Here is a 23,930-nt window from a genome sequence, read left to right as displayed (position 1 = left end):
CCAGTTACATCCTCAAAAAATTCCAGTAGATTAGTCATGCATGATTTACCTTTTGTAAATCCATGTTGACTTTGTCCGATCCTGTCACTGCTTTCCAAGTGCTCTGCTATTACATCTTTTATAATAGACTCTAGCATTTTCCCCACTACCGATGTCCGGCTTACCGGTCTATAATTCCCCGCTTTTTCTCTACCACCTTTTTTGAATAGTTTCCATGTCCTTCTCCGCCTCTTTTGGGAAATTATACTGCTTTTGTGGTCGGGTCATGGGGGTCCCCATCTACACTCACTTCGACCCCGTTCACCCTCCCACAATCATGCTTGTGAGTGGCAAATGCGCCGAGGTGTGCTCGCACAAATGCCTGGTACTCCACTGGAGTGTTACTGACCATTTGCTCGAGGTCGTAACCCTCCTTGGGCTTTAGGGTACACAAGGTCCCCTTGCCCTGTTTCCCTGGGATAACTGCCACTTCACTCTCTTTGCCGGTGCATGCTCTCCAGAGACAGTGGTTCCTAAGATCCACTAGGATCCGGTGGCCTATGATAAAATCAGCCCCCAGGATCCCTTTCCCTTCCTGCTCCCAGTTCATTAAGACACAAGTCCACTTGGTGTGGAGTGCTCCTAAATGAATGGACAGCGGGACAAAACGAGCCAACCTGCTCGTTACCTGTGAACCCACTAAGCTGTATGGGACCCCGTTAGACAGAGGTGAGGCAGCGGGGTTATCTGAGTAGACTATGGTGCTCGAAGCTCCCGTGTCCAACAGATAGGTCCCTTTTACCTTTTCCACCTCCATCCTAACAAGCGGCCTTTTCCATACATCGTACTCAAGGGGACACAGATAGACAGGCTGCGCTGGCTCTAGTCATAAGTCTGTATTAACTGGGGGGGCAGATGGAGTTAAAGCACCCGTGGCTGTGGCTACCTGCTCTGGGCCAGCCAACAGAACTCAAAGTGCAGCTACTATCGAATCTACTGTGGGGGAAGAGGCCTGTGTTTCTGCCTTTGGGGCGGGAGCTGGGGCACTCTTTCCTGCACTATCCTTCCAAGGATTTTTACAGTCCCTTCTCCAATGCCCACTCTTCCCGCACCCGAAGCAGTTACGTCTCACGTTGGAAGGGTTACCCCCTTCCTGGTGCCATACCTTCTTACCCTGGCTGGGTTTAAACTCATGCACTTTCCCTTTTGTCTGTGGTTCGTCTACCCCCCTACCGTTGCGGTAAGCCAGGGTCAGTTGTCTGACCACTGTCTCCTTGGTGACTTGGGGGCCTTTTGGGTCGAACCACAGCTTGGCCTTGGCTCTGATCCGTGGCAAGCTGTTTGCCACCAGACTTCAGAGCCAGTGAGCCAGCTCATCCTGGTTCAACTTAGCCCGGTCGAGATCCCCATTACAGGCACTCCTGTACACAGGCCACAGCCTGTCTGCGAAAGCCTGTGCGGTCTCCCCTGCTAACTGAGTAGTCTTCTCCACCCGGGAGAACGGACTACCATCATTCATCCCCATCGTCTCCAGAACTTGATCCCAGAGGGCAGCGTACCCTCCCTGTCCCTGCTTACACTCAGCAGAGAGGGACTGGTACAGCTTGCCATCCAAGGTGAACAGGAGCATCTTGGCCATTTCTGAGTCGTTGCACTCATTAATGCCTGCTGCTTGTTCCACTTCCAAAAAGTGGACTGAGGGATCTCCCTGTGGGTGAGCTTACTCAAGTGGCTTACCATAGCCCTAAGCTGTTGGGTCCCATGGGGAATCACAAACTGGCTTTCAAGGGGCCCCAGGCCCCCACCACCCCCGAGTGGGCCAAACCTTTGCTGTCGAGTCGGGCACATCGGCCCTGGCTCCGACCTTTCCTGCATTTGTTTGCCCACTTCATGCTGCTGCCAAACCGAGTCAAAACCCGGTGCCACAGCTGGTGGTGGTGTGCACTCCTCCCTGTCTTCTCTACAGATTGCTTGTCCCTCCTGCTGCCCAACTGAGTTGCTCCCCGGCACCACAGGTGACGTCTGCACAGTTTCAACTTCTACTTCCAGGTCTACCCGGGCCACACCTGGGCTTACTAGGCATACCATGCCTTTTGCCCTGGACAGAGCAAGTTTTAAACTATCTGCTTTTGACAGGGGCCATGATCTCCCGTTTCAAAATCCCTTGTGCTTGCTACTTGATAAGTTGCCTTTTTATTCCTGTACTGCTCCTCTTGTTCCCTTAACTGTCTGGTTAGGCGAGTGTTCTCCTCTTCCAGTACCAGCTCATTTCCTTTTGCTTCGGTGACTTGACACCGAAAATACTCATGCCTGTTTCTGTGTTTCTCTACTAGCTGCAATTTCTCTTGATTCTGTGCTTGTAATTCCTGCAATAATTCCTCCCCTGCTAAAGCTCTTGCCTGAGACAGTTTGGCTGCCTCCTGCAGCTCTGCTGTCAAAGCTTTCACCTGCTGGTCTAAAAGCTGGATCTGTCGTAGGACACAGAACAACCAGATGGCCTTCTCTACCGACTTCTTATGATCCTTGCTCTCAGTCCATTTGGCTGCAGCATCCATGGGACGCCCAGCACGCAACAGACTGGTTACCCACTTCTTGGTGATATTTACCTTCTCAAAAACGTAAGAGGAAATCCTCTCTTCCATCTTTGTTCTCTCATCAAACACAGGGTCTATTGCATTACTTCCCTTTTGCCAAAGTCCTGCTGTGGTCGCCATGCTGTAAGGGGTGGTGTGGGGTGGGGGGGGTTGTTTGTCAGCTGCACCTCTGACTCCTTTGAGCGGTTCAAATCGCTCCCACTCCCTTTTGTTCTGGACTTTGGACTTATTTGGGGGTTGTAATAAACTTGCAAAAGAATTCAGATCTTTATTTTAAGACAGGAAAATATACAATACAATAAAGCTTATACTTTAAAAGGGTGGGGAACACACGGAATAAGAGAGGGAGAATTACAATACACAAAATCCCTTACCCTCCCAACCCCATTACGCTAGCTAGGCTGGAATCCAGAGGACCAGGAAATGCTCACCAAAACGACTTTCTTGACAGGCTGTGGAGGTTCGCAATTTCGGGGTTCTCTTTAGTTGTGGCGGTTGGGGCCTGCTGTACCTCGGACGTGGTAGAAGACTGCACCTGCGTTGGGTCTTCAGTTTGGGTTGCTCCACTGTTGGATTTGTCGGGTAAGTACCCAATTTTCTTTGGTTAGGACTAGTTTTAGGGTCTTTTGTGTCCAAATCTTACCCAGGGGTAAGTCAGACTAGCCTGTAGAGTGGAAACAAGTCTTTGGCTCATGAGTTTTTTAGCGGTTGGTTTCTTGTTGGTCGCGGTGGCCCAATATCACCTGGTTGGTGGTAATATTGGCGGTTGTTGGTTTCTGTAGGCCTTTGGTTGCCGCGATCTCTGTTTCTTCTTTCTTCCTTCGAGTCTCCGATGATGATCTCTCTCTTGAGCTGGTTGGCTGAACTTGAACTTCTGTCTTCGGTGATGAGCTGAACTGTCTGTTGAACTGAAAAGGCAGGCCTCAATTATACTAATTTGGAGCCTGGCTTATCTGACTGCCAAATCTCGGGTTTCTTTGTTAAATTTGGTGGGCTCGTTATTTTTAATGTGTTTTAAAACTTTAACGAGCTTCGTGGATGGTCCATCCAAACTTAACGAGTTTAGGGGATGGCTCATCTAAACTTAATCGGCCTTTAACTGGTTTCGGGATTGCCTTGAAACCAGTTTTAAAAATGCAAAACGTTTGTCAATCTCTTTAATTGGTTTTGGACTGTGGTTTGTTTGTGGTAACCTGTAGGGCTAATGTTCCTTCCTTTGTGTTGCTGGGGACATGTCCTGTTTATTCGATACCTGGCTCTATGAATTCTCGGTGGGAAACAGGCTTCATTGTCCTTATGTAAAACTGGAGTAACCCAGGACATTCCTAGACAGTCCAATATCCAAACTCAGGGGGGCCCACTCTCCTCCCCTTTGTCCCAGCCTTTTGCAAGCCTGAACATGTCCTTTTAAACCAGCCAAATCTTCCTGGGATTTTTATTTTAAATCCCTTTGGCCCAATAACTCCTTAAAGCAGTCCAAAATCTCTTCCTTAATTTAACTCTTTGAAATTCTTCTGTTTGGCCCAACCACACTTTTATCCTTTTTACAGATTTCTTCTGTAATGTTCCAAAATCATTTTAAAGTAATGCTATTCTTCTATTCTGGGGTTGTGCAGAAATTTTCAAACCTTACAGGTTATACGCTGAGGCATCACAGGAAATTGAAAATACTCAGAAGACAACACTGTCCCCAGCAATTACTTCACCCCCAACCTCAATCTCCTGAGATAGAAGCCAGGGCTAAAGCAGGGACATATCTGGATATAATGGCCTAGAAATTCAGTTGGGCGCGCCAGCCGTTAGCGCCTTAGGGGGAGTAGATCTCGAGCGCTAGGCGCTTATCGCCCGGGCGCAGCGCGATCTGCGCCTCTCCCCAACTTCAGGACACATTTAGCGCCGGTGCAAAGTCTTAGCGCGCGCCCTGCTGCGCGCGCAGATCATGACGTCATTTAATAGTGCAACGCCCTTTGTGCGCCCCAAACCGGAACTTCACTCGCGCCGGCCCATTGTGCGCCGGGTGTCCCGAGCGACTGTGAAGTGGAACGGTACACAGGCCAGCCGGGCCGGGGGGAGCGCTAATTAAAGGGCACTTACCCAGCAGTATAAAGGCCAGCCATTTTGCAGCATTCACTCTTGTGCAATGGTTTTTTGGACAGAGACCAAGGAGGAGAGTTTACTGGTTTGGACCAACACTTGGACAGGTATTTTTGACTCAGGCCAGAGCTTACCAATTATCTTAGCCTTCATTCAGAGCTCAGTGTTTGCCAGCATATAATGGGGGCTGCATTGGGTGGCAACGCTGAATTTCAGCCTTATGCCAGAAGGGCTTACAGACGCCGTGAGAGAGTGGCAGCCCTGGCTAGACGCAGAGGGGGCAACAGGCGTCGCCAACTGAGGCCTTACCCACGCAGGGTATACCGCCAGCAGACCTCCTATCTGACCATGTCTGCCGCGATGTGTGTTAGGAGGCTGCGATTCCGAAGGGAGGTGGTTACAGACATCTGCCGGCTGCTTCAGAGAGATCTGCAGCCACAGCTGATGCGCAGGACGTCTCTGTCGGTGGCAGTGAAGGTGACGGTGGCTCTCAACTTCTATGCCTCCGGCTCCTTCCAATCCGCTTCTGGGGACATCGCTAACATCTCCCAGTTCGCCGTGCATTGCTGCATCCGCCAGGTGACCGAAGCCCTTTTCAGAAGGAGACATCAATTCATCTCCTTCCCCATGACCCTGGACAAGCAGCAGCAGCGTGCAGTGGGGTTTGCAAGAATAGCGGGCTTCCCCATGGTGCAGGGCGCCATTGACTGCACGCATGTGGCTTTGCAGGCACCTCTTGAGCATGCCGAGGATTACCGCAACCAGAAGGGCTACCATTCCCTCAATGTACAGCTGGTGTGTGACCACAGGCAGCGCATCCTAGCTGTCAATGCCCGCTTTCCAGGCAGCAGCCACGATGCCTTTATCCTGCGACAGACAACTGTGGCTGACATGTTCCAGGCACAGCCTCCCCCAAGAGGATGGCTTATCGGGGACAAAGGCTATCCTTTGTGTACCTGGCTCATGACCCCGCTGCGCGCGCGCACGACCCCTGCTGAAGAGGCATACAACGAGAGCCATCAAGCGACGAGGAACTTCATAGAACAAACAATCGGCGTGCTCAAGCAACGGTTCCGCTGTCTCGACCGCTCCGGGGGAGCCCTCCAGTATTCGCAGGATCGAGTCTCCCAATTCGTCGTCGTTTGCTGCATGCTGCACAACCTGGCTATCCGCAGGACTCAGGCACTGCCACCTCACGTTGGACCACCACCTCAGGAGGAGGAGCAGGAGGAGCATGAGGACGACGAGGACGAGGAGTACCAGCCCAGGAGGGACGCACAAGGTCCAAGGGCCGCCCGTCGTCGGCTTATTGAACGTCACTTCTAGGTCCCCTGTCAGGGAATGGCTTGTGCCAATGATAGAACATGATTGCAGCCGCTCCGCAAGCCCTCAGCCGGTTAAGGCAACAAACACTTCAAAGATCAAACATGGACAATGTGAATAAATAAAATGCTTTATTGTACAAACTCTGGGCCCTTCCCACACGAAAACCAAAAACAGAGGAAACCCCCAAAAAACACTCAAACACATTACTCGCTCCCACAACCTGGGGAGGATTAACAAAATAGGGCAACTAAAATGGCCGTCATTCTCGGCCTTCGTCCAAAACAAACATCACATCATCGGCCTTCAAAAAACAAACATCCAATTCTCGGCCTCAAGAAACAAACACAAATGGCCACACATTCGACTATTTGGCCCGCTAGGGCGATGCCTTGGCCATCTTTGGGTGGCCCCTGCCCGCCCTGCTGCTCCGCCTCAAAGTAAGGCCATTGGCTGCTGCAAGGCTGGGGGCAGGCTCCTGAGGGGCACATGTCGTGACGGCAGATGCCCTTGGGGGTCGGCCTAGTCGAGGTCTGGGCGTCGAGCGGCCGGCTGTTGATTGCTGCAGCTGTGGCTGGCCAGCATCAGTCGCTGCAGCAGCTTCTGGCAGCTCCACTGGGGGAGTGGCAGTGGCGGCTGGAGGAATGGCGGCAAGCTGGCGGATGGCAGGCGCTCGCTGGTCGCCTGAGACACTGGCACTCGCCCGGGCCAGCACTGCAGCATGCGCACCAATCTGCCGAGGGACAGACCGATGTGCTGCTGCAGCGCGCCGGGTGCCCTGGCGATGCCTGGCTGACACAGCGAGTGTGGCAGCAGTGAGTGCCCGTGTTGACCTGTTCAGTGACCGCAGCAGAGCAGCCAGTGACTGGACGGCACCACTAATCACCTGGCCAGTCGCTGAAAGATCTGCCCGGTATTCCGCCTGACTGGTGGCCTCTAAGGGCCTGAACTCGGCCACACTCCGAGAGAGGGAATCGATGGACTCAGGCAACCGTGCCACTGCCGCCATGAGCTCCGTGTGCCGGCGCTCCGAGTCCGCGGACAAGTCTTCGAGGCGTTCCATCTCCTCGGCGAAGAGCATCTCCTGACTGGAGGCCGGACTCTCCCTCTGGGGAGAAGGCCGCCGAGCTGGCCGACCCTTCCTGCATTGCTGGAGGCCGCTGGGCCCAGCAATTGGACTCCCCTCCGATGCATCCCCCCTCTGGGGAGAAGGCCGCCGAGCTTCCACCCCCCTCCCACCTTTCTGCAGCACGCAGGTCCCAGGAGCTCCCCTCCCCTTCGACACTTCCGCCACGCTGCCCTCCAGGGAAGACGTGTCCCCTACATTGGCCTGGGTGGCCGCGGCTGAGGGTTCCCCTGATGGGCCGCCTTCCTCTTGCTCCTCCTCCTGCTCCTCCTCGGAGGGTCTGTCACTGGCAAGTTGAGGGACCTCCTCTTGACCATCTGAAAGCAGGAAGGCACAAGAGTAGCTTTAGAATGAGGAGAGGGCATCAGTGCAGGATGCATGAGTGGTGGCATTCAGCGCATTGGTCGGACAGTGGCAAAGGATGCAGATCTGATGCGCAAGTGGGACGAGAGAGGTGCAAAAGGTGATGTCCTTACCATTGCTTCCCAGAACAGGGTCAGCATCTCCACATGCAACGGGCCCAATCACCCGGTCACCCATGAGGCGCTCCACGCGATGTTGCAGGTCGGTGAGTGGCTGGATATGGGGTCGTCCTCCCCCGGTCGCAGTCCGGCTCTTGCGATTATTCGCCAGCTTGGCCTGCAAGAGAAAGGACGGCCTCTAAGTACAGTGTGTCGCCGTGATCTTGTGTGCACTGCCTCCCATGGTGGAATAGCCTGGCCAGTGTGTCGCCATGATCTGGTGTGCACTGCCTCCCATGGTGGAATAGCCTGGCCAGTGTGTCGCCATGATCTGGTGTGCACTGCCTCCCATGGTGGAATAGCCTGGCCAGTGTGTCGCCATGATCTGGTGTGCACTGCCTCCCATGGTGGAATAGCCTGGCCAGTGTGTCGCCATGATCTGGTGTGCACTGCCTCCCATGGTGGAATAGCCTGGCCAGTGTGTCGCCATGATCTGGTGTGCACTGCCTCCCATGGTGGAATAGCTTGGCCAGTGTGTTCAGTGCAGAATGTGCAATTGATGCTCATGCCTGTGCCATAGCTGCTGGATGAAGCCTGGCCATTAGAGCTTTCAGGTCCCTTTGCCCATAATGTGAGGTGCACATGCAAGGATGAGGAGGTCATTGGAAAGGGTACTCACCCTGACAATGCGTGTGAGGTCATTTAACTTTTTGCGGCATTGGGCACCGGTCCTGGGGACGTCGCTGTTGGCTGACAGCTTGCTGGCGACATGCCTCCAGGCTCTCCTGTAGACGCGGACTGTCGCCTTCTTGCCATTGTCCGGGTACAAAACATGGCGCTTCTTCTCCACAGCAGCAAGCAGCACACTCAGATCACGCTGTTCAGGCCTAGCTGGAGGGCTCCACTAGCCAGGGCATGGCAGCAGACACAGTCGACCCTTCCCCCTTAAGAGCTGGCCGGCGCCAGGGTGTCTGCTGTCAGTCACGAGATGGCCGCACCTGCGCTGCGCCCGGCCTCGGCGCTATCGATCACCATCTCCGGCTTAGCGCCCAAAGATAGGCGTCCAACAGCAGTTTTAGCGCTCGCCCGAACTAGTAGGGCGAAGCTAATGAATATCGGAGAAGTGGCCTAGATTTGGCGGCGGCCGCAAACTTTAGCGGACGCCCCACTTTAGCGCCCCAAAAGTGGCGTCAATGAATTTCTAGGCCAATATATTTAAGAAGGATAGAAAAGAAAAGCAGTGTGGTAATATTGGTAAGGGGGAATACATGCTGTAGAGGGGGTTAATGTAGACGAGAAAGGTCTACAGACAATCCATCTGGTTGGAGTTGAAGATTAAAAGAAAGTTTGTTGCATTAGTGGGGTGTATTACAGACTTGCAAATTATAAGGAGGAAATCTGCAGTCAGATTAGAGAACTAAGTAGGGATAACAAAACTAATGTTCTGAGATTTTAATTATCCATTTATTGATTGGGACTGAGTGGAGAAAATGGAATGGAATTCAGGACTAATTCCTCAATAAGTATATTAGTAGGCCTACTACAGCAGATGCATTACTCGATCTGGTTGAGTAATAACCTATATAAGATGGATGAGCTAAAGGTGCGTGAATACCTTGGGCATTTTGATCACAATAATGTATGGTTTAAGATCCAACTAATAAGGAAAGATTCAGTGCATAAACCAGAACACCAGATTGGATATGGGCAGAATTTAGAAAGATAAGGAGTGAGCTAGCTGAGGTGAGGTAGAAGGAGAAATGAGTACACAGGACTGTAGAGCAACTGTAGGATGTTAATTGCAAAGGTGCACTAAGTACAGTATATTCCATTACAAAGAAGGAAACTGCTAGTTTAGAAACTGATTAGAGAAAATTAAGGCATATGGAATTAGGGGAGTGATAACAAACTAGATTAAAATTAGTTAGAAGGGAGAAAGAGAGTGTAGGCGTGAAGGGCTGTTTTTCATAGTGGTTCAAAGTGGGTAGTGGTGTCCCACAGGTTCAGTGTTGGGACCACTTCTGTTCACTGTGTATATCAATGAGTTGAATATAGGCTTAGAGGGAGTAGTGTCAAAATTTGCAAAAGTTAATTCTTTAGGAGACCAAGTGAAGCTGTAAAAGGGATATTGATAAGAATGGGGGGGGGGTGGTGAGCTGAAGTGGCAGATGGAATTCAATGTCAATAATTGTGAGCTGATACATTTTAGTAAAAAAAAAGTAATGATGCCCTGAATGGAAATAGGCTACGTGCTGTGGAAGAGCAGAGATTTGGGGGTACAGATTCAGAGGACATTAAAGACAGCACCTTATGAATAAGACTCTCAAAAAGCTAATGGAATTGTAGATTTTATTACAAGAGCTATAGAATATGAAGGTCAATGGGTAATGGTAAGTTTATATTAAACCTTAACACCTCTGCCTCCGTTAGAATATTGTATGCAGTATTGGGTTCCACATTATAGGAAGGGTATTGAGGCTTTAGAGAGGGTACAAAGCAGATGCTGCCTGGTACAAGGAAATACAGAGGAAAAACTAGAATAGTTGAGTCTTTTTGGTGAGAGCAACACAAATTAAAGGGTGATATGATCGAAGTATTTAAAATTATGAAAGGATGGGACAGGGTAGATAGAGGAAGACTCTTGCCAGTTGTTGAGGTTAGAGCGAGGGACCATAGATACAAGATTAAATGCAAGATTTAGAGTAGAGGATAGGAGAAACTTCTTCACATACAGTTGTGAGGCTGTGGAGTTTACTTCCAGGGTTAATGATTCAGGCAGAAACAATGCCAACATTTAAGATTAGATTGGATAGATAGATGAAAGAAAACGGTTTGAAGAGATAGGGGAACAGGATGGATAAATGTGATTAGAACTATTTGCTTGCATGGAGGGTATACACCAACATGGATTGGTTGGACCAAATGGTCTGTTTCCATATTTTACCTTCTCTATGTCTATGTCTAGCTGCCATGATGTGGAGATGCCAGTGTTGGACTGGGGTGGACAAATGTGAGAAGTCACACAACACCAGGTTATAGTCCAACAGCTTTATTTGAAATCACAAGCTTTCGGAGCGCTGCTCCTTCGTCACCTGAAATTGTCTATCTTGTGTTGCAGTGGTAGATTCTCGCTGTACATTGCTTTGATGGTGTAAAGTCTGTGGGTTGTGCAGTTAATAAATACACAGACTTCAGAAGTAACAAACAAACAGGTCTTTACTATTCGAAGGTCCGGGCGAATCTGCCCTAGTTATCCTGCCACAACACTTATATACTGGTGTGGTCACTGTCGGTATTACAGTATACAGAAGCCAAACAAGTAGTGCCACACCTAAAGTAGTTCTCTTAAAGGTGAACGGTTACATTCAATAGTTCCCTTAAAGGTAGACGGTACATACACTACAATCCTCCCTTTTTAGCTTATTACTTACAGAGTCCCCGTTAAACATACATATCTTCAACTTCATATAACAATTTACAGATATAATCTCGGTGGAACAGTTCACAGGTTCAGTCTCTGCGGAAACAGTTCATAGATTCAGTCTCTGATCTTGACTCGTTCCAAACAGTATCTCTTTGGTGTAGCCAGTTCACATGGCTAGCGTGACTCCTCCATAGCCTTTTTCTTGACGTAACAGCTTGAACTTTCGTCCTGTAGAACCAGCAGTGCGGACTTTTACAACCAACTGGCTGTCTTGCTAATTTCCGGTTTTTCAACTAATTTAGCTCCTTTCGTAGTGTCCCGCCTGAGATGGTAGAAGTGATACTATTTTAGACAGTTATTATCTTCTGCTTCTTCTTTTTCTTTTCTGCCTTTTTGAAACTCTCGGAGCTCCTTTCTCGGCTGCCAGCTGTAGCGCCACCAACTCTCTATGTTCCTTAGACCTTAAGTGCTTCATCCGGATTTCAGCACTTTGGGAGTTTTCATCACAAACTGGGCAGACCACATCCTCGTAATATTCAGTGTCACTCAACAGGTCATGGTAATATTCGGGTTCGTCCTGAGTTAGCCCAGCGAGAGAGCCTTCTTCTTCCTCCTCACCCATCTGGACGTTAGCTGACGGTGGTTCCTTCCCTAGACATCTTTCTTGAAAAGACTTCTTCATGCATTCATATTCATCCCGCTCTTCCTGGGCTATCTGCCATTCCTTCACGACGGACCTCATTTGTGAGTTCAATACCTTCCCTTCCATCGGGAATTGCGTTATCAGGCTATTTAATCCTTCTACTGAAGTAACTGTTTCCACATTCTTCTGTTCACCTTGACGTGATTCAACGTACTTTTGGCATCCTTGTAAAATCTGTGTTGCCACCTCAGCTATCTCCGTGACTTTTGAGAGCTCCGAACTCCTTCCCCCTGAAGATTGAAGCTCGTGTTCAGATTGTTCCCCTTGCAGAGTCTTGTCCTTCAGCATATGAAGGAGTTGGCTGACCGTTAACTCTTCCCTGGGAACACGGTGGATCAGAGTCTTCTCCATTTCATCCACCTTTTCCTCCAATGCTTCCACCTTCTGTTCCTCTTGTACTTTGGCTTTCAGCGCTCGGAAAAGTTGCGCCCTGATGCTCTCTAGTTCATGTTCAGGGACCATTCTTACAGTCTCTGAGTTTCTTAGTTTCCTTTTCTTCCACTGAAAGGATTCCCAGTTGAATCTGTTCTTCAAGTTGTTGAACCTCGGTCATTGCCGCCTCATATTTGTCTTGGGTTTCCTTCAATATTTTTATGAGTTCTTGGACATCCTGTCTTTCATGTTCTGCCATGTTTTTCACCTCTAATTTCTCATCTATGGATGGAACTTCTACCGATGAGTCTGTCTTGGCCTTGAGCTCATCAAGAATTTCCTGCAGCCTTTGGACTTCTTGCTCATGTTCAACCTTTAGTTGTTCATATGCTTCTACTGAAACTAGCTTTCTGGAGGTTGCCGAGTTAACCCCCTCCAGAATTGTAGCCTGGGCCTGTTCATACTGTTCTTTCGACTTCTCACACTCTGCTTGTAAGGAGTCGTAGAGAAGAACTGGAATAACATCCTGGCTTCCTGAAGATTCCTCTTCATTTGCTTCTTTCGCAATTTCCTGTTGGAGTTCAGCCAAGGCTGCTATGCTATCTGCCTCTCGAAGTCTCACTGCCATCAAATCTTCTTTATTCTTGCAGTCTATCTCAGCCATTTTCCGTTTACTTTCATTTAACTGAGTGAGTCGTCCCTTATTCTGGGCTGAGAGATATTGCACCCTCTCATATAGACCATAGCACTCCTTCTCTGCTCGACATAGCTGGTTACTGCTGATTTGGTTCTGTGTTTCAAGTTCCAACATCCTTTGCTTAGCTTCTTTCAGTTTCGCCCCTATAAGCTCCTCTTGCAACATGGCCACATTATTCACATCAGGTAAAGAAGCGTTTCTCTTTTCCATGTCCAAGATTTTTTTCTGCATCTCTTTAAGTGCACACTGCGATTCAGCTTCTCTTAATCTTGCCTGCACTAGCTCCGTCTCCAATTGCAGAACAAAATCCTCAGTGTAGTGTGGTTTGCCTTTATGCTGTATCTCTAGATCATGCAAATATTCTAACTCCTGAACATCATAAGGGAGATGTGATCGGTAATTTGTCACGATGGCTCTATGGACGCTCTTTGCTTGAGCTAGCTGCCTCTGCTGTCTTTCCAGGTTCTCCCATTCGGTGTCCCAGAACTTTTCCATTGTTTTCATCTCTTGTACGAGACGGTAACTCAACTGTTCTAATTGTTGTCGTACTTTGAAATAAGTTTGAGTCCGAGTTCGGTGTTCTTCCGTCGTGGATAAGTCCTTAACTTGAACAGGCTCAGAATTCTCTGTCAAACTGAAGTTCTGCTCTGAAGCTTTATTCTTCTCGGTAGTATAAGCCTTTATGCATGTCTTCGTTTTCTCCACCATAGACGGCAAGTCCATTTTAGCCTTGTCTTCCATATTTGCGTTGGTCTTATCGTCATCCGTTTCAGAATCTGAGTTGATAGCTTGCACCGAGTCCTCACTCATTATGGCTTTTAGATAGTGCCATTCCATGTCTATTCTCTTGATCCACTCCTGTCCTAGAAGTGGTGGTCCCCCCTCAGATAATACGTACAAGTTCATTCTTGGGTGTTCTTTACCCCTATCTCTCACCTTGACTCTTATCTTCCCCATGGGGTATACCTTATGCCCCGTGTATGTCTGCAATACGAACTTGGTATTTCTTAAGGGTATGTGAGAGAATAGCCGGTGGTAGTCCCTTCGATTTATGACTGATAGAGCTGATCCAGTGTCCAACTCCATTCTTACTTGGACTCCAGCTATTTTTAGTATGACCCAGATAGTTTGTAGGTCAGCTTCCTTACTCACATTGTGAATTCTCAGACTACCCAGCTCCTGGCTGTTTGGGTCTGAGTCTGAATTCTTCTCAGCCACCTTGTGTACCTTGTTGTACTTTTCTTGTGGTGGCTTCCTTTGGTTGTTGGTCTTCTTCCCTGACCTGCATACCTTAGCGATGTGACCCAGTTTGCCACATTTCCTACATTCTTGGTTCTTAAACCAGCATTGATTCTGGTCGTGTGTTGTCTTCCCACAACGGTAGCATTTTATTGTGCTCGAAGTAATTTGGTCCACCCCTAGTGCCGCCGCCTTTAGCTGCATTTCCGCCGTTCCTTTCGCTGCGGCTTCGTGCGATGCAGCTATGAGGACAGCCCTGTCCAGTATGAGGTCATTTTCTTCCAGTAGTCGCTTCTGCGTTCCTTCTTTGGACAATCCGCATACGAACTTGTCACGCAGTGCCTCTGTCAGATTCCTTCCGAACTGGCAGTATTTCGCTAGCCTACGCAGTTCGACCAAGTATTCCGCATTGCTTTCGTCTTTCCTCTGCGTTCTTGCGTAGAATTTGAATCGTTCAGCCAGCATCAACGGTGTGGGGTTCAAGTGATCCTTCAGCACTGCTACCATATCATCGAAAGTCTGATCTGCCGGTTTAGCTGGTGAGAGAAGATGCTTCAACAACCCGAATGTTTTCGCACCCATCATGTTAAGTAAGGTTTCATCCTTAGCTATTTTGTTAGCCTTACAATGTATCTCAATACGTTCTACGTACGTGGCCCAGTCTTCTATCTCCGAATTGAACTCGTTGATGTCCGCCCGCTTAGGCATCTTCCTTTCCTTGGGTACAACACAAGTATTTCTTTAAATATTCTTATTTATTTGTTTATTTCTAAGATGGCGGGTTTCCCATGAAAATGGCGGTTTCCCGCTCTTTCCTTCTCGCCCCGCCCACTTCAATGGCGGTTTCCCGCTTCTGTCGTCTTCTCCGCCTAATGGCGGCTTCCCGCGTTTCTTCCCGGTGGAAGGGGTACGCTTCCCCCACAGCGGACAGGTTCAGCCGCTGGCTGGCTTCCGCACAGCTCCCCTTACTTGGCTCTGTCTTTTCCTCCCGCCCGCACGGCTCTACCGGCGCTGGGTACACCCTGTTAACGGAGGACAGTTCAGCCGCTGGACTGGCTCTCGCGCAGTCTCTCTCTCCGTACCCAGCTCTGTCGCTCTCTCTCCCGCACGTTCGGTTCCACCGGCTCTGGGTACCCCGTTGGTGGAGAACAGCTCAGCCGCTGGACTGGCTCTCGCGCAGTCCCTCTCCCCTTGCTCGGCTCTGTCTCTCTCTCCCACCCGCACGGTTCCTGTTCGCCTCCCAGCCCTCTCGTAGACCGGTGTTTCCCTCCCCGGCTGCGGCTGGGTTTCTCTTCCCGCACCTACTCCCAGTCTCAGCGCTTCGTGGCTGCGGTCGCTGCCCGGCTTTTCCCGCCGATCGAGGTCCGACTGTCTCACGACGCCGTTGGACCTGACTTTCTGACCGGCTCCGTTCCCCCTCGACCGTGGTCGAGTGCTCTGCCCTTCTCCTCCGGATACTCCTTACACTTTCCCCTATTCACAGTCTCCACGGCCGCCTTGTTTCCTGCTGATCGGCTCACTCCGCACTGTGGTAGAAGGGTAGTCAGTGCCTGTTGTTGATGGAAGCTTTTGTTGCTAAAGTCTTCCTCCTTCCTCCTGCTGCAGCCTCGTGTTTTCTTTCAGCAGCACGACGAGGGCGGTTGCCTCTCTTCGACGCTCTTCGTTGCTTTGGTAGTCTTGCCGCAGGGTACGATCGGACTCGTCGCCACTGTAAAGTCTGTGGGTTGTACAGTTAATATCGACACAGACTTCAGAAGTAACAAACAAACAGGTCTTTACTATTCGAAGGCCCGGGCGAATCTGCCCTAGTTATCCTGCCACAACACTTATATACTGGTGTGGTCACTGTCGGTATTACAGTATACAGAAGCCAAACAAGTAGTGCCACACCTAAAGTAGTTCTCTTAAAGGTGAACGGTTACATTCAATAGTTCCCTTAAAGGTAGACGGTACATACACTACAGATGGCCTTCTTGAAAGTCGGTACGAATCTTTCTGCCAAGCCATTTGTAGCTGGATGGTACGGGGCAGATGTGTAGTGCTTGATTCCATTTTTCCTCATGAAACCTTGGAATTTGTCAGAGACAAATTGTCATCCATTGTCTGTGCAGATTTGTTCTGGTAGGCCATTTCTAGCGAACATGGTCCTCAGAACTGAAATGGTCTTTTCAGATGTGGTTAATTTCATTTTAATGACCTCGGGCCATTTGGAATGTGCATCGACTGCAATCAAGAACATGGAGTCCATGAACGGTCCAGCAAAGTCGATGTGCACACGTTGCCATGGTGATGAGGGCCATTCCCATGGATGGAGAGGGGCTTGTGGTGGTGCGTTCTAGACCTTTTGACATCCTGAGCAGCTCTTTGTCAGGTCCCCGATCTGTTTGTCAATTCCCGGCCACCACATGTAACCACGGGCAAGGCTTTTCATCTTTACCGTATCTAAGTGGCCTTCATGCAGTTCATCTAGCACTCGGTTACAAAGCTTGGGAGGAATCACAACTCGTGAGCCGCACATCAGTGTTCCCCGACACACTGATAACTGCTCCCTCCTAGCTGAGAATGCTGGAAACAATGAGTCACCATGCGCTGGCCATCCCTTCACAGTGATGTCATAAACTTTTGACAATATAGGGTCATTGCATGTTTCTCTTTCAATGAGGGAGTTTGTCACTGGTAGCTGCTCAACTATTGTTGTGTGAAATACCTCTGCTGAGTCAACTGTTGTAGTTCTCTCTGAGGTCGGCAGTGGTAAACGTGACAAACCATCGGCGTTGCCATGTTGCTTGGTCCCCTTGTATTCAATGTCATACAGGTGAGCCCCTAGGAAGAGTGACTATCGCTGTAGCCGTTGTGCCGTTATCACTGGAACGCCCTTCCTTGGGTTGAAGATTGAAATGAGAGGCTGGTGGTCAGTTAACAGTGTAAACTGTTGACCATACAAGTAGTGGTTGAATTTCATGACTCCCCACACAAGGCTGAGGGCCTCTCGGTCAATCTGTGCATAATTGCGTTCAGCTGTAGTCAATGATCTTGAGGCAAAGGCTATTGGTCTTTCTGAGCCGTCTGGGAACTTATGTGACAACACGGCACCAATGCCATGGGGTGAAGCATCACGTGCCAGTCGAATAGGTAAGGATGGGTCAAAGTGAGCTAGCACCTCTTCTGAAGTAATGAGTCTTTTACTCTCTTGAAAAGCTTGTTCACAGCTGTCACTCCACTTCCATTGTGACCCTGTCTGTAGCAGTGCATTTAGTGGGTGTAACACTGTGGATAGGTTGGGCAAGAACTTGTGATAGTAGTTCACCAGTCCAAGATATGATCTCAACTGAGACACATTTTCAGGTGTTGGTGCATTAATCACAGCTTCAATCTTGTCTGGAGACTTGTGTAAACTGTCCTTGTCAATCACATGTCCACAGTATGAGATTTCCTTTTTGAAAAACTCACACTTGTCTCGGTTCGCTCGGAACCCATACTCCCGTAACCTGATGAGCACCTGTTTGAGGTTGGAAATGTGGTCGTTGTCATTCTTGCCAGTAATGATGAGGTCATCAAGATAACACCGAGTACCTGGGATCCCCTGCAGGACTTGGTCCATTGCCAGATTGCAGGAGCTGATGCTATTCCGAATACCAGCCGATTGTACTGGTAAAGGCCTTTGTGCGTATTTATTGTCAGGTACTTCTTTGATGCATCATCAATTTCCATTTGGAGGTAGGCCTGGGCCAAGTCAATCTTTGTGAAGCGTTCCCCTCTTGACAGGGAAGCAAAGATGTCCTCAATGCGAGGCAATGGGTACTGTACTGTGTGGAGGACTGGGTTAACAGTCACTTTAAAGTCTCCACAGATGCGCATTTTTCTTGGCTTTCCTGGTTTTGTGCTGGAGGTTTTCTTCATCACTGGAACTATAGGTGTGGCCCATTCACTCCAATCCACCTTGGACAGGACCCCTAACTGCTCCAAGTTCTCCAGCTCTGCTTCTACTGAAGGGCGAATTGCATAAGGCACTGGTCTGGCCTTGTGGAACTTTTGATTTGCGTTCTCCTCAATCTTAATTTTTGCTTTCATGCCCTTAAGTGTTCCTATTCCCTTCTTGAACACTTCCTGAGAGTCAGAGAGTATTTGTGACAGTCTCTCAGGAATGGCGTTGCTGTCCTGCTTTGCTGACACAAATAGTGCTTGGATGGTGTGCCAATCCAACTGTATTTTCCTGAGCCATTCGCGTCCCAGCAATGGTGGTCCTCCATTTTCCACTACATAGAGGTTCAATTGCGGTATTTTTTTTCTTTGTATGTCACTGTCACTTTTATTTTACCTTTGGGGCACACTCTTTGTCCTGTGTATGTCTTTAACAGTACTTTAGTTGGCCTTAGCGGTATGTGTGAAAATAGTCATTTGTAGTCATGTACAGAGATCACTGTTAAAGCTGAGCCTGTGTCCAACTCCATTTTCAGCCTAACTCCTGCCACTTCTGGAGTAACCCATATTATTCTGTGATCCCCTGTCTCTTTCACACTGTGTAGTTTTAGACAAGCCCGATCCTCTTCCTCTTCCTCTGTGTCACTTTTTTCTTTATCTGAACTGTCTCCAGTCACGTAGTGTACCTCCTTGTATCTATCTTTGAAAGGTTTCTTGTTTTCAGTCACTTGATGTACCTTTTTGTTACTCTGTATTGTATCAGTTTTCGGCTTCTTATTTGCTTTGCAGACTCTTTCAATGTGCCCTCGTCTGCAGTCTTTATCTTTAAACCAAGTCATTGTGGTCATGTGACATTTTGCCACAGCAATAACACTTCTTTTTTTGCTTCAGTGACATTTTATTAGTTGAATATTCCAGAGATTTCTGTTGAATTTCTAAAGCGCCACATGCTGCTGCTTCCATTGATATTGCAATACTTAGAGCCTTCTCCAATGTGAGGTCTTTTTCAGACAGGAGCTTCTTTTGTGTGCTTTCACTTTGCATGCCACACACAAATCTGTCCCTCAATGCGTCTGATAAGCCCACTCCAAATTGGCAATGTTCTGATAATTTGCGCAACTTTGCCAAATATTCAGAAATGCTTTCATTTTTGCTCTGGTTCCGTTTATGGAATTTAAATCTTTCGGCTATGAGCAGTGGTTTGGGGCTTAAATGGTCTTGGAGTGTGTCCACTATTTGTTTGAATGTTTTGTTTGCTGGCTTTTCAGGGGTTAATAAACTACGTAGCAGCCCGTATGTCTTTGCGCCCATAACACTCAGCAAAACAGTGGCTTTCTTTTCTACCTCCACTCCGTTAGCCTCACAGTACAACTCCACTCTTTCAATGTAAGTTGCCCAGTCTTCAATGCTGCTATCAAATGCTGCAATCGTGCCAATCATCACCATTTTTTTTTCCAAACCCGTTTTTCTTTCTTTACTAGTTAGCTAGCGTCATGCAAGTCCTGTGCACTTTTCACTTGACTTGCGTATCCCCTGCCTAGCTTAGCAAACGTGCTCCGTTTTCTCTACCTTCTCGCTCCTTTCTTCCAAATTTCAGTGTCCTCTGGATGCGATGCCAGAATATGAAGACGTAGGTTCATAATTCTCGTCGCCAATTTGTTGTGTTTGTACCGCTATACACAACTACATAAAATAATAAAGCAGCAGAGACTGAGAGTAACTTCAAGTGATCTTTACTGGGTAACTGGAACTTCGGCACTGACTATACAAATCGATACGCGTCTGTTATATACGCTCGCAACTAAGGATGTACATCCGCAAAACAAAGTAGTCCCTTCAATGTTGTATACATTACAAAGCTGTTGGACTATAACCTGGTGTTGTGTGACTTCTCACATATGTCTAGCTGAGCTGCAAGCAGCTGCATTCCTTATTTTCCCACATGTATACTAAATAGTATGTGCTAATATGTTTCAATGCAGCAGGCATTCTTAGTTATCAGAGGATGAGCTGCTAGCCCCCATGATACACAGCACAAAGCAGAATCAAGAAAGCTTAGGCACCCTGTTGTTCATCAATAAGGTATAGGTATGCAGAAACAGTCGGAGACATCCTTAAGGGAAATCATGAGGAGTATTCATGAGCAATAAAAGGGCCAATGGGTGGCAAACCATATATTACAGTATTCCAAGCTTTGCAGCAAAATCAGGAATACCATATTGCCTGGATATAGCATGAACATGCACAGATAATTGAGCTTTAACAGCTTTTAACATATAGCAAGACATATGCATAGTCAATGCATACATGATAGGATGCTGTATGCTGCTGGAAGTACGGTTGCCTTTGGAGGGCAGCAGCAAATTGTTGAATAGTGGAGACAAATGCATGGGTAGATTCTGGATTTTTTAGTGATTACTTTTGAAAATCAGGGAGTGCTTGCGTGGAACTTTCTTGTAGGAGATCAAAGGGATCTGGTCGAGTCCATGATGGATCAGTACATGGTCTGTTGGAGAAGAAGTGACGATTGACAAAGGGCCAGTAATTCAGGTCGGGGGCTTGCCGCGCGTGCAAGCCCCCGATCTGCACTTACGCGACGCGCCGGCCGTTGAGCTTCAGGGACGCCTGGAATTACTGTTTTAAAATGTTGACTCCCGGGCAGCGTCTGACGTCACGCTGCCCAGGAGTGCAGCCAGCGTGAAGCCTGGAGTGCGCTGTGCAAGTGAGACACGCCCCTTGAGGTCTCATTTTAAAAGGACACGCCCCCAATGCTTCTCACAAGCTGCAAAGCATTTTTACACGTACAGCAGCATTTTCAATAGGTTTTTTGTATTTTTAAGAAGCTTTTGGTAACTTTTATAAACTTTTAAAAACGTTTAAATTATTTTGAAGAATCTGAAGTAGTTTTAAACAGAATTAAAGCGATTTCAGGACTTTTAAAAGCCCTGAAAGCATTTTTTTCATTCCATTTATTTAATTAGCAACGTCGTCGTCGTACGTGTCTTCACACTGTTCCCTTTGGGGAACGGTATGAAGTGGTGGAAGGATTTCTGGCTGTGATTAACGCTCCTTCCGTGACCGTAACCATCTTTGTACCAGCCATTAGGGTGGTTAGTCCTATGGCGGGAGGGTTTTACGGGCTCCCACAACCTATACGAGGGGGGGGGGGCCACCCACACCCACGGACGCAAATATCCCACTGGATGTCTACCCAGAATTTAGAGCCGGAGCTCCGACTCCACTTGCCGGGACTGTCTGGAGCGGGGTTCGAAACCCTACGCGGTGTGGCCCAGTGGCGGGGATGCTGCCGCTACGTCAAAGGCCCACTCAGATTAGCAACGTGAAATGGCTGGAATGAGCACAATTCACGGCATTAAAAGAACTCACAATTGAACTGATGATGACCTCGGCAATCTCCTCAATGAGGTGGAGGTGCAGCGCCTGCTCATCATTGGCAATGAGAAGTCCAAGGCGCCGCAAAAAGGACATGATAGCTTGGTCTTTCAAGTGGCAGCATAGGGCTCCAGTCATGGGGAGGGAAAAGGTGCAGGAAACGTAAGGGTGTCATCTTTTGTGCGGAGTGGGCCTTTTGCGTAGCGGTAAGCATCCCCGCCGCTGGGCCAGAAGGGGTAGGGTTTCGAACCCCGCTCCAGCCAGTCCCGGCAAGTGGAGTCGGAGCTCCAACTATAAATTCTGGGTGGACATCCAGCGGGATACTTGCGTCCGCGGGTGTGGGTGGCCCCCCCCCCCCTTCGGATGGGTTGTGGGAGCCCGTAAAACCCTCGCACCATAGGACTAACCACCCTAATGGCTGGTATGAAGATGGTTATGGTCACGGAAGGAGTGTTAACGTGGCCAGAAATCCTTCCACCACTTCATACAGTTCCCGAAAGGGAACAGTGTGAGGATACGTACGACGATGACCTCTTCCGCAATGCACCTCGGCAAATCGTGCAATTGTTAAATTTTTCATTTTATTGACATGTAAAATGTTGGCCCAGTAATTCCCTTCCAAACGCGCAAGTACGGTCGGGGTACTCACGCGTCTGGCCGGAGGAAATGCCAGTTTTCAGCATGCACAGCGCATGCGGGGAAAACCGGCATTTCCTGTCCTCTGAACGAAGGGGTTCAGAGACAGAACGCATGCGACTGCACAGGCAGCGCGTGCGCAGTAAAATTCGACGGTTTCATTCATGCTTTCAGTGAGGTTAAGTCCTTACAACTTACACATGAAAAAAGCATGAGTACAGTTGCTCCAGAGGCTGCGGAGGAAGATATTTTTTATCGTGGAGCTTCTGAAAGGCAATATTTTTGTTTGGGAAAGGGAGGAAAGTTATTTTAAGAAATGCCGAGGTAAGTTTTAAGGTTTATTTTTGTTTTTTAAAACGGGTTTTCAGTACTGTAGGTAGAAGGATCAATTGTGGCTATGTGAATTGAATTTGCTGTGTTTATTAAATGTAAAAATGACTCCAACATTTTTAATTAAGAAACTTTTCATCAGTAATATATTCTTTTAAGTAATTATGTATGTATGTCTGTATATATTCCTTTGCGTGTATGTATATATTCCTTTACTTATGTGTATGAATGTATGTATTTAATTATGACTTTCAGAGAAAGTAACTTATTGGAAAATCATAATTAAAAACATACATTCATACACATAAGTAAAGGAATATAAAACATACATACATATACGTAAAGGAATATATGCGGACATACATACATAATTACTTATTACTGATGAAAAGTTTCTTTCTTAAAAGTGTTGGAAATGTTACATTACTCATTTTAGAACACTCATTTTCACATTCAATTCACACAGCCACAATTGCTCCTTCTACCTACAGTACTGAAAACCCGTTTTAAAAAAAAAAATTAAACTTTAAAACTTACCTCGGCATTTCTTAAAATAACTTTCCTCCCTTTCCCAAACAAAAATATTGCCTTTCAGAAGCTCCAACGATAAAATATATCTTCCTCCGCAGCCTCTGGAGCAACTTTACACATGCTTTTTTCAAGTGTAACTTGTAAGGACTTAACCTCACTGAATCCATGAATGAAATCGACGAAGTTCACTGCGCAAGCGCTGCCTGTGCAGTCGCACGCGCTGTGCCTCTGAACCCCTTCGTTCAGAGGACTGGAAATGCCGGTTTTCTCCGCATGCGCTGTGCATGCTGAAAACCGGCATTTCCTCCGGCCAGACGCGTGAGTACCCCGACCATACTCACGCGTTTGGAACGGAATTACTGGGCCATTGTGTCCGACCCACATCGTATTGGCACCGCACGCTTTAGGATTCGGACTTGGTTGGGATTGGAGATCGGAGTTCGGATTGGGAGTTTTAGGATTAGGCGGCGCTCCTTTGTTGGTCTGGGCGGGATTAGTTTCTAAGAGAAGTGCAGCCGAGACCGATGGCGACGGGCGGTGACGCAGTGACTTTTTGAAGATCGTTGTTACGGTTCAGCCTCGCTGCTATGACAACCACACCGGCGGCATCAGCGCTCACCATGGAGCTGGCAACCTCGCAGTGCCGGTGGTGTTGATTGGATTAGGGAAGCTCGCTGTCGGAGTACGCGGCGCTGTGATTGGCGGGCGAGGCGGTGCTGCTGGTGTCTAAGGAAAGGTGAAAAATAAACGGAGTCGACTCGGATTGTAAAGGAGTGGGGCAGAGGGAGGGAGGGAGAGAGACGATGCCCGGTGTGAACTGCGGAGAAAATGAGAATCCGGTAAGTAAGAGAGGTGCCGCCAGTGACGGGGATTCCAACCAGAGGAGACTCTCCCCTCAGTACCACAAAGTGCCTCCTACCGACCCGAGAAATTTACAAGACTGGTACCAGAACTGAGAGGTTCTAACTACCAGGAAAGACTGAACAGGCTGGGTGGGCCTCTTTTCTCCTGAACATTTCCTTTCCCATCACGCCTATAAATAGTTTAATTTCCTCCCAGCTCTGTCCCAAGGAGAGGATCTGGATCCTTCCAACCAAGTTTCGCAGT

The 23,930-nt window shown here is 48.4% G+C and overlaps 1 protein-coding gene across 11 annotated transcripts in view; it reads left to right on the top strand.

Moving 5' to 3' along the window:
- Positions 1–23,260: 23,260 nt before the first annotated feature.
- Positions 23,261–23,930, top strand: part of nek10 (NIMA-related kinase 10) — a 470,337-nt gene continuing 469,667 nt past the window's right edge. For all 11 annotated transcript variants that reach the window (XR_015078459.1, XM_085988547.1, XM_085988546.1 and 8 more), the window contains exon 1: positions 23,261–23,662. The gene's annotated coding sequence lies outside the window, so the exon portion shown is untranslated. The remainder of the gene's footprint in view (positions 23,663–23,930) is intronic.

Source organism: Somniosus microcephalus, chromosome 5 (genome assembly GCF_052327205.1).
Source record: "Somniosus microcephalus isolate GS21.2 chromosome 5, FLI_Smic_1.0, whole genome shotgun sequence".
Taxonomy (NCBI): Eukaryota; Metazoa; Chordata; class Chondrichthyes; order Squaliformes; family Somniosidae; genus Somniosus; species Somniosus microcephalus.
The sequence above is the reverse complement of the archived record's forward strand: the minus strand, read 5'-3'. Positions and strand labels throughout refer to the sequence as shown.